Source organism: Megalobrama amblycephala, linkage group LG11 (assembly GCF_018812025.1).
Source record: "Megalobrama amblycephala isolate DHTTF-2021 linkage group LG11, ASM1881202v1, whole genome shotgun sequence".
NCBI classification, from domain to species: Eukaryota; Metazoa; Chordata; class Actinopteri; order Cypriniformes; family Xenocyprididae; genus Megalobrama; species Megalobrama amblycephala.
The window spans coordinates 16,966,918-16,983,851 of record NC_063054.1 but is presented as its reverse complement, the minus strand read 5'-3'; the positions used below and the strand labels follow the sequence as shown (position 1 = coordinate 16,983,851).

Genomic DNA, 16,934 nt, shown 5'->3' with positions numbered 1-16,934 from the left:
AGTGTTTTAAGGCTGCATATATTTGATCAGAAAATACACTAAAAGGGTTATACTGTGAATTTCAAATAACTCTTTTCTATTTGAATATATTTTATATAATTTAATTTATTCCTGTGATGAGTGCTGAATTTTCAGTCTTCAGTGTTTCAATTACCCATAGCAGATCTATACAGGTGGAGCTGGGGGAGGTGGAGGGTTTTAGACGAACTCTGAAAATGAAAATGCATTGCAAACTGCTATGGTAACCAGCCATTTAAGTGTTGAGCAAGCAAGCTCATTGGCTGCAGATGCAAAATGAACCAATCAGCTGTGCCAAGTAGTTAACTCTGTAAATATCACCAGCTTGCGTTAAGGACCCACCAGCCTGCGCCATCTAGAGTTTCATGACAGAACTAGGCATGCATCCGTGTTGAATAAAAGTATACATTTTTCTTTTAAAAAATGCACCTCAAAGTCAAACATTTGAACGGTAGTGTATGTGGTAAATAGATCTTCATTAGCAAGTGCAAGTATGTTTTTCACAGCATGTTACTGTTAATGTTAATGTTTTCACACCCAATGTTAATGGTTCAATACACCACACAACATCTATCCAGATATAAACTACCACTCCTCCTCCTTCTTTATTATTACTATTTTCTGCATTTTAGAATACACTAAAATAATAGAAATTGAATATGGGGATTATGCAGTGATTTAAAGGTCCCGTTCTTCGTGATCCCATGTTTCAAACTTTAGTTAGTGTATAATGTTGTTGTTAGAGTATAAATAAAATCTGTAAAATTTTAAAGCTCAAAGTTCAATGCCAAGCGAGATATTTTATTTAACAGAAGTCGCCTACATCGAACGGCCAGTTTGGACTACATCCCTCTACTTCCTTTTTTAATGACGTCACTAAAACAGTTTTTTGACTAACCTTTGCTGCGTTTGTAGAGTGTGTTTGTCGCCATGTCGTCGAAACGCTGTTATTTTCATCCCGCAGTCCAATCACCGGGTCTGATTCCGGCTCAAATTGATAGGGTAAAATAAAGACATGTTTACAATAACACTGAGCGCATGCATCTCCACGTTATGGTAAGAGGCGTGACCTTTCCGGGCAAGATGCGCTAAACTGCTGTCGAATCACAACACAGGAACCGCTGGCACAATCAGAACTCATTACGTATTTCTGAAGGAGGGACTTCATAGAACAAGGAAGTCATCAGCCCGTTTTTATGACAGTGGAAACAGCGGTATACAGATAAGTAAATTATGTGAAAAATACAGTGTTTTTTTACACGCGAAACATGAACACATGTTATATTGCACACTATAAACACAATCAAAGCTTCAAAAAAACACGAAAAACGGGACCTTTAAAAAATTTTCAATTTGTATATGGAAATGAAAATTCTGTCATAATTTACTCATGTCATTCCAAACTAATGTCTTTTACACACAAAAGAAGAAATGTTTGATAATTTAATAATTTGCATGCAATTACAATGAATGTGGACTGAGGCATTCAAGCTTAAAAAAATGTGTCCTTTTGGAAGTTTGAGCACTTCAGTCCCCATAAATGATGACAGAATTTTCATATTATGCCATAGCTGTTGTACCGCTCTCTAAGTACTAAAACTTGCATTGAGATTTATTATACTCATTTATCATAATCAATTCCAAACCAAATTTGGAATTTCCAAACCACGGTCCTCTTGCCTCTGCCATTCTCTCTTCTCAGACTTGGTGCAGCTGTGGACCTCTTCACCTCAGCCTGGCACTCGAGGTCTGCACCCCTGCATGACAAACAATGGAGGTATTAGAAGGCCCTGTTAAGCTGCAGCCCTCTTCAAACAGGCAGCCAGCATGGTACCAGATCCAAGCCCTCAGCAGCTGTGCTAACCCCCATTCACTTCACTGACAGAAATCCCTGCTCTCCATCCCAAAGACTGCTTAATGCAGGGCTCTCTCAAGTGAAAAGAGTGTTTCTTATGTCTTTATTATCTCAGAAAAAGGACACACAGATTCTTTTTGTGCCAGTACACTTTCATTTGCCAAAGGCAAGCAGTCTCATTTTTTTGAAAAGGGTATCAAAGAGAGAAAGGGGGTTTTATAACAAGCCCATAGCAGAGCGAGCAGGTCTCGTAGCCTGAAACGTCTTATGTTTCACTGCCTTCTTTTCCTGGTATCTGACGCTGGGCTGCCCAGCCTCCACGGTAATTAGACTGAAAATCCTTCAGCACAGGGCCCCTGCATAAAACTCTCTTTGATGGGGAACTTGATTTCCTCAACATTTCTTTTCCTTTTTTTTTTTGGGCTAAGTTGGCTTATGCCCATATCGGTCACCCCTACCTCATTCCTTATTGGATTTTGACCTACTGTACCAACACACTTGTGACACCCTGCTCCGTGCTGGTACACAGAAACCAATTGGACATGCTCTATAAATCATCGCCCACATCCTTCTAGTGGAGAATGGAAAAATAAAATAGCAGACAGGCCTGTAGCCCTGAGAGGGAGGAGGCACAACTGGAATGTATTCTGCCAAAGGAACAGGGGGTATTAAATACATATCAGCAGCTGGAAGTGTTCAGATACATGGAGGAAAGGTGTGTGTTGCACTGGGTACAAGTACAAGTTACAACATATGAAGACTGTATTACATTGACATATCTTTCTGAAATGATACTACTCAATATAATTATGTGAGATCTCTGACATGGATGACATGCATTTTGAAAAACCCACATGGCAATATATTTATATATGCTTATTTCAAAATATACTGCTAATATTTACACAAATATATTGTCAATGTGTTTCAATTACTTATTTTTACTTATTTTTGGCCATTTTTAATATATTTTCAATATAAATATATTATATTGACATTGCCCAAAATCCATTTTAAAATATTGTAATCTATTTTGCTTGTTTGTTTCAAATAGAAATTTATATAAAATGTAAAAATGTCTTAATTTTTTTGGTCCCACTTTATATTAAGTGGCCTTAACTACTATGTACTTACATTTAAATTAATACATACATACATGTTTTTACATTGTACTTATATTTTAAAAACACCTGCATGTAATTACATCTGTAATTAATTTCTGTAATTACATTTATAATTAAACTGTTGACCCATCCCTTACACCTTACCCCTACCATTAAACCTACCCATACCACCAAAGCTTTCCCTAACCTTACCCATATCCCACCTCAATAGCAGCAAAAGTGTTTTGCAACTCAATATGAACCAAATAAGTACATTGTACTTATTTTTTGATGTAAGTACATAGTAGTTAAGGCCACTTAATATAAAGTGGGGGATTTTTTTTTTTTTAATATTGGATATACTGTATAATGGACACTGAATTAAGCATGCTGTTTTCATAATTTTACAATTTTTTTTAGTGCTCAATTAAAGTTAATCTTTAAAAACACTAATAATAACACTTTTAAATGTAATCTTTAGCAAATCTCAAAATACTATAGCTCCATTATAATGTATGTGATTGCTAAATTCACTTTAAAATGATTGATAGCATTTCAAATTATTGATTTTAGATTAGATTTTAGACTTTAACAAGCAAATTCAGAGAATCTCAGATATGTGCCTGAGAAACTTCTTTCACATATCAGTTGACATTCCGTTGTAGAAACCTCACCGGTCGTTTCATCGTACCTTTCTGCAACTCGCTGGGGCAAGAAGGATGTTCGAGCCCAGCATGACCTGGCATGTAGGAATGATTTTATTGGGACAGTTTTCAGGCAGTGAGCCCAGCAAACGGTTAACTGTTTTAGCATAGGCCTACACAAAAAAGCTTTTGAATATTGTCAAACCGCTGCTCTTATCTCCCATTGAAGGAGTTCACCTTGAAAAGACCCCCTCTTGGTTGTGCTTTCGCTCCTCTTTCTTTCCACTCCATTTTGGATTCTCTGATGTGTAAATCTGAATACAGGATGTAGCCATAAACCTCTGACTCTCAGGACTGCGCTTGCTAATTTCAGCTATCAAACTGAGTGGCTGCCATGAGAAAAGCACAACTCTTTTTTCGCTTTCAATCGGAACTTCCAAACAACCGAGACGTGATCGGCAAGGGCTCTTCTGCCTTTTCATCTTCAAAGGCATGCTATTAATAATCTCCATAAATAATAACAGGTTGCCAGGAGTATGACGTAGATGAGAATGTCACAGTATCTGCCCCCGGACACTTTGTCTGTCTCAGAGGGCACAGTGTATAAAGCCTGAACTCATTCATCACTAAACTGCTCATAGATAAAATATATTAGGGTCCATCCTGTTATGCAGTACATTTTCATTGCCCCTATTATATATCTTAAAATACACATTTAAGTGGAAATGGAGGTGAATTTTACGCTGTTGCCATTATGTTATGATGTTGCCATGTATTGTCATGTGCTTGGGTGCTCAAACATTCATTTTTAAAGTTATAGAGTTCAAAAGGTGTCGCATGACAGGAACAAACTATTGATATTTTTACTAAAGGACAGGCCTTGGTAATTTTTTACTGAAACTGGAAGAGTTGAGTTGAAGAGTTGAATATGCCATTTGACTAGCATTCATCATAAAGAGTCTTGCAAGAAAATTTTTAAAAGTAGTGGTCATGCCATACCGGAGAAGTAGTGCACAGATAGATCAAGCTACTTTTTCTTCCATCACAAGCTGTTTCTTCTACATCTCTCCTTCTGCCCCACTTTACAGCTCTGGTATAATAAATTAAGAAACTGTGTCCAAGTTGCCACTTTGAATTAATTGGCACTAATAGATTAGTGAATAATATGAGTCACTGAATATTGTACCATTCTATCTCTCTAACTACCTCACACATTTTACCCTCTTCGGAAATTATAAAGCGCTCCTCTCCCGTCTTTCTTTCTGTTGCACATGAAAAATGTACACATGTAAGTGTAGATGACCTGGGGAAATTACTGGTGTGCTTCACACGAACATGCAAGATCCCCATCTATCTCTTCTCCTCCGCTATTAGACACTTAATCTGTCATCATGTCAGCTTTTTTTCTCTCATAGCAAGATCACTTGACACACAGCTGATTTTACCAGCGTAAGATCAGATATGTGGAATGAAATGATAGCTTAACGTATTGTGGTGCAAGGCTATCACCACAACAACCACAATGACACACTGCTGGGTGAATTTCAGCTGATGTCATATAATACTTTTAGTTGCCTTCTAAGTTTCCAGCATTGACATTGACAATATACAGCTTTTTTATGTTTTTGCATAAATAATATGTAAATAATTATATTTAAACAATTTAATATAAAAACCAAAAACTTTGAAAATCAGAAAACCCCTTTTTTTCATATTAAGCATGAAAATATAAAAGCTCAACTAAACTGTAAACATTTTATAGGTGCCCGTGTTACATGGCAAGACCAGAAACATCTAGGCCCTGTTTATGCCTATTTTTAAAGGGTTAGTTCACCCAAAAATTAAATTTCTGTAATTAAATACTCACCCTCATGTCGTTCCAAACCCACAAGACCTTCGTTCATCTTTGGAACACAAATTAAGATATTTTTGATGAAATCTTAGAGGCTTTTGCAATACAATTTCTTCTCCACCCTGTCAGTCTCCTACGCAGTTGACGCAGTGAACGCAGTGCAGAGCTTCCGTGTTCTACGTCAGAACGCCAGTTCGGTATTGGCCGGCTCCTGCGTCAGCATCACACACAGGCGCATCGTGAACAGTGTCGGCCAATACTGAGCCGGCATTCGGACGTAAACACGGAAGCTTTGCTCTGGGTTCATTGCATCAACTGCATAGGAGAATGACAGGGAAGAGGAAAAATTGTTGAATAAAGTCATTATTTGTGTTTCGTTTTTGCACACAAAAAGTATTCTTGTCGCTTCATAACATTAAAGGTGCTCTAAGCGATGTCACGCGTTTTTAGGCCAAAACATTTTTTGTCACATACAGCAAACATCTCACTATCCGCTAGCTGACTGTCCCCTGAACACACTGTAAAAAACCGCGGTCTCTATAGTCGCAACAAGCTCCGAAAACGGCAATAAAAACAAACTGGTGCAGCCTGGACCACAAAAACATAATAAACATGCTCCAGCCAATAACCGACAAGAATGATTTTAAATGCGCGTTCATGACTGTTTCAGGAAACACGGAGGGGAGGGGGAGGAGGAGGAGGAGGAGGGAGGGTCTAGCTAGCCTCTGTTTTGTTTGACAACACTTCGAACATCAACAGGAAGTTACTCCACCCAGGATCGCTTAGAGCACCTTTAAGGTTGAACCACTGTAGACACATTGACTATTTTAACTGTGGCTTTACTTTACTTCTTCTCTGGAATGTGGTAATTTCGTTGCTTTCTATGGGAGATAAAAAAAAAACTCTCGGATTTCATCAAAAATATCTTAATTTGTGTTCTGAAGATCCATGAAAGGTACTAAAAACATATTTAAATCAGTTCATGTGAGTACATTGGTTCTACCTTAATATTATAAAGCGATGAGAATATTTTTTGTGCACCAAAAAAACAAAATAACAACTTTTTAACTATATCTAGTGATGGCCGATTCCATAACACTGCTTCTTGAAGCTTCAGAGCTTTACGAATCAAATCAGTGGATCGGAGCGCCAAAGTCACGTGATTTCAGCAGTTTGGCGGTTTGATACGCGATCCGAATCACTGATTCGACTCAAAAGATTCATAATGCTCCGAAGCAGTGTTTTGAAATCGGCCATCACTAGATATTGTTAAAAAGTCATTTTTTTGTTGTTGTTTTTTTTTTTTTGGCGCACAAAAAATATTCTCGTCGCTTTATAATATTAAGATAGAACTACTGAACTCACATGAACTGATTTAAATATTTTTTAGTATCTTTATGGATCTTGAGAGAGGAAGTACCATTGCTGTCTATGCAGGCCTCGCTTAGCCATCGGATTTCATCAAAAATGTCTTAATTTGTGTTCTGAAGATGAAGGTCTTATGGGTGTAGAACGACATGAGGGTGAGTAATAAATGACATTATTTTAATTTTTGGGTGAACTAACCCTTTAAGTAAGCATCTGATCATCTACATTGTTATATGTTCGCACCAGCACTGCAATGCGGCACTCCAGTAAAGTCACGCCACTTTTATTAATACAGCGCTTTATACAATAGATTGTCTAAAGGCAAGCAGCTTTACAATATTAAACATGAACAGACAGTGTCAGTGTCCATTACAACTTCAGTTTTTACTATAAATACTATACTCTCGGTCGTCTGACCTCGACGGACTGAACACAAGAAATGAACTGGAGAAGATTTGCAAGTCATAGAAGGTGGAGCCTCAAAGTTTAGTCTGAATTTGTTCAAAATTGTCACACCAGTTTCTGCTTACTTCACTTTAGAGGCTTGGACTATTGGACATTGTTAACCCATAGCCACCAATTTCACTTGAAGTATCAGGGCCTTGAGCCGTTCACAAGTCATCATGCAGGTGAGACAGACTGTTCACACCTGGTATTACCATGTGACTCAAACATCTCCTGTGACCACTTGTGATCAGATTTTATCAAGGGGATTTCAAGACTGCATACATCGTTGTGTTAAAAGATGTTGATAAAACACAAAATGGCAGCACGAAACATTTTGGACCTCGTTTTACCGCTGTTCACCATTCAAGATCACCCAAAACGGATGTTAATTCCAGGCGTAAACGGGGCCCTAGAGCTCCAGGAGTCTTCAGTGGGCCTAATCAGAGTCAATGTGCCCACCTCCCCACCCCCAAATGTAATGGGCTAGATTAATCCTTGCCTCTCTGCCTGTACTGAGGGGTAGCAGGAGCTTTGCCTTATAATAGCGGCCATCCATCATTGATGTGTGCGCTTTGTGTCAATAGCTGTGAGAGAATACTACTATCTTCACACCTAAAGATAACACTGAGTTCACAGTGGAAGACATGTTTCTTATATGTTCTGAGAAAAATAAAGACATACTGAATGTTGTTTCCAAAATGGAAGGAAAGCACAGAGTGAATGCAGGTTGTATGAATGCATAGTATTCTATTACCTATTGCATGTGTTGTGTTTTTAAAAATGAAAAGAAGGATTTTTTGCTGAGAATTGAATGCACTTCACAAATAATACAGAGTAAGCAGTCATGGACCAACTGGGGCCAATTTAGCTCTCAAACAGGCTTTTTCATTCAAGAACATCTGTTACAAAGGTATATTGAAAAATACTGTTTTTTTTAAGACTAGGAAACAGGAAATAAGATTAAGGGCCTTCTAAATATAAGTCGTATAAATATAAGATCTTAGCTATTCCACAACATATAATGTTTCAAGAAAAGCGGGCTGTTATTCCAGAAACACTTGATATTCTGAGCAAATGCGTGGAACTATATACAGTATTTCATTTCTTGACATTGACTTGCTATGTCATTCTGGCAGAACCTCCTTTCCTCATAAATAAATGTGAGGCTGTTGAGATTATGTGATAAGACAGAATGACTGACATTTGTAGAATATAGAGGGGGAAGACACTTAAAAGGCAAAGGAAGATCTTTGATATGGAGAGGTGGAAAATAGCGATCTATATGTGCATATTTTAAGGTCATGCATAGAATATCTACCAACAGACCGATATTCATATTCCTTTATCTGGAAATGCCAAACAAACTATTATTTAATTATAATTGGGGAAGTAACATATGCAAATTTGATTTGATCTGGAGGATAAACATTATTGAGAATGTCTAAATGTCTGAGACAAAAAATACTCTTATTCTGAGGCAGTGAGGAGGACAAAAATTGTCATTCTTCTTGCTGTCAACATGACTTTTACATTCTTTAAATGCTCTCTGAGGTAGTTCTGTACCTCCACTTTGATGAGACAAACAAAAGTTTTTTTTGTTTGTTTGTTTTTGAAAGAGATCTCTTATGCTCACCAAAGCTACATTTATCTGACCAAAATACAGTAAAAATGGTAATATTGTGAAATATTGTTACTATTTAAAATAACTGTTTTCTATTTTAATATATATATATTTTTTAAATTTAATTTAATTAACTTTCAGAAGTGTCACATGATCCTTCAAAAATCTTTAGAAATATTCTAATATGCTGATTTGTTGCTCAAGAAACCATAGTGTACATATTCAATCATTTTAAATACACTAAAAAAAAAAACATTGACACAACAATTCAGCTAAATCCCATAAAAAGAAGACCAAAGAGCACCTCAGTGAGATGAATACTTTGTGCTTGGGTAGGTTTGCTGCAGTCAGCCACCCATCACCTCACAGCCGTGGCTCAGTCAGGTTCATCAGGTTCGTTTCAGGCTCATTAGGGCCAGTTGATGGGAGCACGGCTCTTTGGACATGGGGGTGCCTGTAGAAAGAGAAACTGCACACTCACACACAGCATCTTGCTGAATGATGTGTCCTTGAGTAGAGGGATGTGAGGGACATGGGGTCTTTTCCATTTTTTAAAAAAGACCAGACCAAAGATCAGTCATAATTTAGTCAACCTATGACCATTTAAATCTGATTGAGAGTTTAGTTAAAGGGCTAGTTCACCCAAAAATGAAAATTCAGTCATTTATTACTCACCCTCATGTCGTTCTACACCCGTAAGACCTTCGTTCATCTTCAGAACACAAATTAAGATATTTTTGATGAAATCCGATGGCTCAGTGAGGCCTCCATAGCCAGCAAGATAATTAACACTTTCAGATGCCCATAAAGGTACTAAAAATATAAATAAAACAGTTTATGTGGCTACAGTGGTTCAACCTTAATATTATAAAGTGACAAGAATACTTTCTGTGCGCCAAAAAAACAAAATAACCACTTTTCAACAATATCTAGTGATGGCCGATTTCAGAACACTGCTTCACGAAGCTTCGAAGCTTTACAAATCTTTTGTTTTGAATTCGGAGCGCCAAAGTCACGTGATTTCAGTAAACAAGGCTTCGTTATGTCATAAGTGTTTCGAAATTTCAATAGTTCACGTGACTTTGGCAGTATGATACGCGCTCCGAACCACTTATTTGAAACAAAATATTTGTATAGCTTCAAAGCTTCATGAAGCAGTGTTTTGAAATCGCCCTTCACTAGATATTGTTAAATAAAGTCGTTATTTTGTTTTTTTTTTAGCACACAAAAAGTATTCTCGTCACTTCATAACATTAAGGTTGATCAAAGACTATAGAATAACACAAGACATGTCACTCATATTGTTTTGAATGGGAGAAAGTGAAACGCGCAATATGGCGGAATAAGTCCCGCCTTCAAAATAAGAGCCAATCGCCGACTGGTAAAGTCATTGCGTCACTGCAGCAGCCGTTAGAAGCGCCGGTTTCTATAGAAACAGTCAGACGCTCGCCTCTGAAACATGGCAGAAGAGACGCGCATTTAGGTCTGCGCATGCGCATTAGCTTGATCCAGCCTAAAAAATACAGTTTTTTTGTCATGATTCGAGCGTTTGGACAAAACATTTATAAGACAGCTGTTGTCAGATTTCATTGGTGATTTCAAATATGAAATGTAATCGGTTGGCGAACAGTTTTGGAGAATTTGATTTTTCCCCATTCAAAGAGATAGGGCATGATGCCCAGGATGCCCGAGAGGTGTTTCAAAGATGGCCGCCGAGTGAAATGACTTGTCTTAAAGGGACTTTGGGTTGATCCACTGTAGTTACACAAACAGTTTTAAATATGTCTTTATTACCTTTCTAGGCGTTTGAAAGTCTAAATTAACTTGCTGTCAATGGAGGCGTCACAAGCCATTGGATTTTATCAAAAATATCTTAATTTGTGTTCCGAAGATGAACGAAGGTCTTACCGGGTGTGGAACGACATGGGTGAGTAACAAATGACAGAATTTTAATTTTTGGGTGAACTAACCCTTTGAAGTCAAAATGAAATTACTTTTAGCCCTATTTCCTTTCTTAATGCATGCTGATGGTCTAAAAATGGTATGATGAATGAATTTCTGGTGTATGTTATTCCAGAAATAATAATCTACTCGGAAACTACTTTCCCTTTCTGCTTACTTCACTTGAGATGCTTGGACTATTGGACATTGTTAACCCATAGCCACTTAGCTATTTTGCTTTTTAGCAAACTCACGTTTATCTTGGCTCGATTTTATGTTATGTCCACTTTTAACTACCCAATCAAATTCTGACCTTCGAAATGAAGTCCTGTCCTATATTTTTTAACATTTAATGTCACATTATGCACTCAAAACAGTGTGGAAGTGCTATTCGTGTTGACTTTAAAGTAAAACATGTTTAAAAATCAGCAGACAGCAGTGATAGCTGTGTGTATAATTGAGTGTGAAATTCACATCACTTTAAGACTGCATTTATGTGCTGCTTTGTAATCTAAAAGGATTTTGTAATCATTGCATTATTCACTTCAACAGCCATGGGGAGCACGACTCCCTTGGTGTTTTAAAAAAAAAAAACGCGAGGAAAGAGCTCTTCACAATTCACTCCAATTTTGTTAAATATTGCATTTCAACAGCAGTATTTGACCCCCACCCCCCCGTTACTCATTCGTGTGGCGTCTCACCATTCATTAAACGGCGAGGGAGTGTGAGTGCTCTTAATGGATGTTGACGTGGTGCCTCAGATAAAGTGCAAGCTGTGGATCTTGTTACGTGCAGGTTGTTCTGAATAAGCCCACCTGCAACCTCAACTTTAGCCTTTCTGTGTTTGTCATGCTCGGGCTCAGCGCACCTCTCTCCCGCCGCACCAGGTAATTAACTGGAATGTCAACACGAGATGAACTGCTGTGAAATAATAGCTTCTTTTATCCAGGAGTCGTGATCGTTATCTTTGTATTTTTTTTTTTTTCTTTTCCTACCCATCTCCAGTGCTGTCATCCACCCCTCAACCCCGGCCCCTCCTCACCATTGTCTTATTTGTTCACAATTGATGACATCCTCTACTTACCTTTAAATTAGTCTGCCCTCAGGATGAAGTGCTCTGAAGAGGCATGCCGAGGAAAGGAGAACTTCAATTTTCAAGTAGCTGTGAGCAGTTTGCGAATAAACCCGTGACAGCTTACTAATTCAGTGGTTTTCGGGAACAGCTGGAGTTTCAAGGCTGCACTGTAAAATTTCACAGAAAGAAGTGTCGAGTGTTAAGGAAGAAAACATTTCTTAACTACTTGAAACCTTGTTTGAGCTGAACTTCTCTTCAAGGAATAGTTCACCTCATGTCGTGCCAAACCTGTCTGGCTTACTTTCTTCTGTGGAACACAAAAGACTACTGGGCTTTATTTTCTATGCAGTTACAATGAATAGAGATTGAAGCCTTTAAGCTTCAAAACACAATGCAAAAGCACCTGAAAGTATCATAAAAGTGGCCATTTTGACTTGTGCACAATATGCCAAGTCTTCTGAAGAATATGAAAACTTCATGTGAGAAACATACTGAAATTTAAGTCATTCACTGATAATCTTTAGCCCAAGTGGCAGTTAACATCTACTATGAGTTTTATAAACTGAGATTGTTTGTTTTTACTTTCTCAGCACTAATATAGTTATTTTTCTCTAATTGTGTAATTGTGTTTTAATGTTATTCTTCACATAAAAATGGTGTAGAATCAATTTTCACTCAGAAATTTCAAGGAACAGCAAGGAACACAATGAATTAAACACAATTTTGAAGCAAAAAGACTGAAATAGTATTTTCGGTCCCACTTTATATTAATTGGCCTTAACTACTATGTACTTACATCAAAAACTAAGTACAATGTACTTATTGGGTTCATATTGAATTGCAAAACAATCTTGCTGCTATTGAGGTGGGGTATGGGTAAGGTTAGGGAAAGCTTTGGTGGTATGGGTAGGTTTAAGGGTAGGGGTAAGGTCAACAGTTTAATTATAAATGTAATAACAGAAATTAATTACAGATGTAATTACATGCAGGTGTTTTTAAAATATAAGTACAGTGTAAAAACATGTATGTACACAATAAGTGCATTGTATCAAATGATTAATTTAAATGTAAGTACACAGTAGTTAAGGCCACTTAATATAAAGTGGGTCCGTATTTTCTTGTAAAACATATTCCAATAACTTTATTTACTTTTTTTTTTTTTTTTTTTACAATGTTGTGGGCAAAAAGATTTGATTCAAAAGAATGATTCATGTATGTCATGATTTTCAGTGAACAATTAAAGCCACAATATGTAAATTTTCACCCCTAGAGGTCGCTTATTCAAAATAAAGGCTTAGCTTGATGAGGCCTTGTTTTTGTGGAATCATGGGAGTTGTTGTCTTCACGTCTACAGCCGGTGGAAAAGAATCGGGATGAGACTCATGTTCATGGATGAGATTATTAACGTTACTGTAGTACGAAGCAGAGCAGGTGGAGCGATTGCTAATGAGAGACGAGTGCGACACGTCTCAAGCAGCAGAACTTTTATTACGCCGCAGTCGCCGCTTCCGCTTCTTCCGGTCAAGCGTATGTGGGGTAAAGCAGTGATGTTTTATCATATTAGACACATTTGTGTGTTGAAAGTTGTTATAGTGCTACTCTGCGTTCACTCGGCAGCTACTGTGAGACACTTGTTGCACACTGCAGTGATCTAGATTGGTATTAGGCATGGTAAAACATGGTACTCGCTGTAAATCAAGAAAACGAGATTTAAACAATAAGACTTACTTTGTTGAGCTATATAACATGATTAGTTTTCTGTCGATGAATGTATCCATCCAAACAGATGCTAACCTGTCTAATAAAACCTTTTGTGTTTCCATGGTTTCTACAAAATAAAACCGGAAACCGAGGGTAGCGTCATTGTATGATGTCATTGATAGGCGACGCACAGACATGCTCCGTGTCCTGGTTAAAAGTGCTTATTTTTCTGGATTTAAACATTCTTGGAAATATTTGGGGTAATGCAAGTACACAAGTCAACAAAATATATAACATTGTTCCAGTGGTTTGTGGATCCAAAAATCTTACATATTGTGCCTTTAATAGTGGCACACCTTTTATTGTGTTTTTGCATTGTTTTTTTAAACTTGAAAGCTCCAGTGTGTACATTAAATGGAAATCAGTCTTTGAAATGTCTCTTTTTGTGTTCCATGGAACAAATGATGACAAAAATGTAATTTTTGGGTGAAGTATTCCTTTAGAATAGTTGCACACGACACACAAGAAATCAGCTCAGCTCTTGTTGCACTAAAAATGGCTGCTCAGTCAAAAACAAGATTGTACTTCTGACTCTGACAAAGACCTGGACTGATTCCAGTCCTTGTTAATCTGTAAAACTAGGCCAAACATTCTCTCTGCACAATTTAACAGTACAACTCAGGTAGTGATTTGCATTTAATAAAATGCCCGAGGCACGACATAAACAGATCAGCACAGGTATGTTTATTATTTACCCACCTTGCATGTTTTTTTGTAGAGAGATAATAAAGCAACATTGTCTGATTGATGCCTTTCATCTTGCCCTTTGCCACCACATATGCATGAGGCCTGTAGCTATGACATGAAATCGGCTCCAGTAATCGATAGTTTGAAAAGGGCACACACACACACAGAAATCTATGTCCACCCTGCACCTTGTCGAGCCTTCCTGTGGTGTCAAGAAAGAAAAAAAAACTCTCCCTCAGGCAGTGCAATCCATCAACACAGGGCCTGGCCTTCAGACTAAACACACTCTCATTATAGTGGGTCAGGGCCCCATGAGAACCTCTGAATACATGTTTACTATTACTGCAAAAAGCAGAAAACAAGTGCACCGTACGTACCAGTGATCAGCTTTATGCTGCTGCTGCTTCAACAACCAACTAGTTGGTTAGTGAGCTTGAGTAGTTTATTTAGATTTTCCCTTGTATGCGTTTTTGGTGCTTTCGTTAGCATACTGACAGGTTCCGTTCCAATCCTCTGCATCCTATCTAGCTGTTTGTTTTTGAATGCTAAGAATACATCCAATTGGGGTCAGATGGACCTAAAACATCTGTTTATGCAGCTCTTCTTAAAACCCACCAACTAGACTTTGAATGTATTTCGTTTTGCACGTTCTTTGCATGTTTATGCATTATTATTCGAGTAGTTCTGTTAGAAGATAGATAACAACTGCTTGATTTCATGCAGCTTGACAATACAAAGCTATAAACGTGCAGCTTTTTAATATAAATTGAGTAAGTAACTTTTCAAAGTCAGTAGTTGTGTAACTTGAGAATTCTAAGTTGTTTTCAGCATTTATCTTGTTTACCTCACTGCTTTCATCATTTTGACACAGAGGCACTGAAGAGAGTGTTGTGAAATCCTGTAAATAACTTCAACAGCCACCTCCAATTCACATGGAGATGTTTTTGTAAGAATACGAGAGCAAGGTTACGGTGTTGGAGTGTAATCTGCCATTGCATTTGCTGCATTGACAACGTCTAACACAAGCACACACCAGCGTGTTAAGTATTCTCTGTTTATCTTCTCGTGAAGTCACTCCTGTCTGCCAAGCATCAGACCTTGAAAGTGTGGAGACATGGGGTCAATTGCATTACAGTATGTATTCCACTTCAGAGGCTTCTTATCTAAGACTGATAACAAAATCCTTTACTCTCCCCAAATCACAGCGACAGTGGTATTTTCACTAGAGAATAGAAAACAAATGTTTTGGAAATGACAGAATTAGATCAAAATATCATGCATGGTGAATTGAGGAAATGTCCATGAAAATAATTCAAATTATTTCCACTGCACATCTTTGAAAATCATTTCATACAGCATTTGTTGTGTTTGGTCTACTGCTGACTTCTATATGTTATGAGCTTGAAAATAAAGACCTATTTAGTTTATGAAAGGAGAACTGTTTAACTGTTTTGTTGTTGTTGTTTACTGCAAGAGTGCTTCTATGAAACATTTGTAATCTAACATTAATAGTTGGTAGAAAAAACTGTTAGGTAAATATTGTTTTTAATAGTATCACACAATATTATGTATTGTTTAATAATGGGTACAGGAAAATATATAGCTGTTGGAAGAGGGTACCTTGAAAGTCATCCTATTTGTGGGTATTTTGCATCAAAAATTATGAAAACCCCTGGTTCAACTTACAGTGAATTTAGTAAAAATGTACACAAAGGTTTGGGGTTGGTAAGCTTTTTTTAATGTTTCTGAAAGAAGTCTCCATGCTCACCAAGACTGCATTAAAATACAGTAAAAACATATTTATTATTATTATTATTATTATTTAAATGTCATTTATTTCTGTGATGTCAAAGCTGAATTTTCAGCAGCCTTCAGTCACATGATCCTTCTGAAATCATTCAAATATTCTGATTTGGTGCTCAAGAAACATTTTTTATTATTATCAATGTAGAAAATAGTTGTTCTGCTTAATATTTTTGAAGAAACCATGATCATTTTTTCAGGTTGAATAGACAGTTCAAAAGAACAGCATTTATTTTAAATAAAAGTATTTTGTAATATTTTACTGTCACTTTTGATCAGTTTAATGTATCCTTTCTAAATAGATTTGTATTATTAAAAGTATTTGACCCAGTAGTGTATTTAGACTGAATATTTCCAACCAACCTACACAGCTTTACAAGACAAATAAAAAAAGTGTTGCAAAACAATCACAACAGTCCGTTTCCACGCCTACTCGACAGTGCTTTGAGTTCACACATCTAACGGCAGCCGTTAGCTAAGCTACGGCCCCTAAGACCAAAGCTAGCCATTGCATTCCCAATCAATGGCCAGGATGCTAGGCTTGTTAACTCATTTATGTGAATGTGGCACTCCACCCATTGCAAGTGTCCCTCCAACCCGGCAGTCACCTAATCTGACTTTGGCCTTTTGTGTGCTGTTGAGATTGAAAGCATATTGAACAGGCCCATCCAGGGGCCATTCAGAGGGTATACGTTCCTGCATCTTCAATATCAGATAGCTCCTAGTCAGGACTGTCTATCGATCCAAGGCTTTAGCACT

General features: G+C 37.4%; 1 long non-coding RNA gene across 1 annotated transcript; it reads right to left on the bottom strand.

Annotated features, from left to right (window-relative positions):
- Window positions 1-1,373: 1,373 nt before the first annotated feature.
- On the bottom strand, window positions 1,374-15,939 carry LOC125277840. Its single transcript, XR_007187002.1, has 4 exons — window positions 14,385-15,939; window positions 11,934-12,091; window positions 9,213-9,362; window positions 1,374-1,775 (listed from the first exon to the last, which is right to left on the bottom strand). It is a non-coding gene; the product is annotated as an uncharacterized LOC125277840 (long non-coding RNA).
- Between the last annotated feature and the right edge of the window lie 995 nt (window positions 15,940-16,934).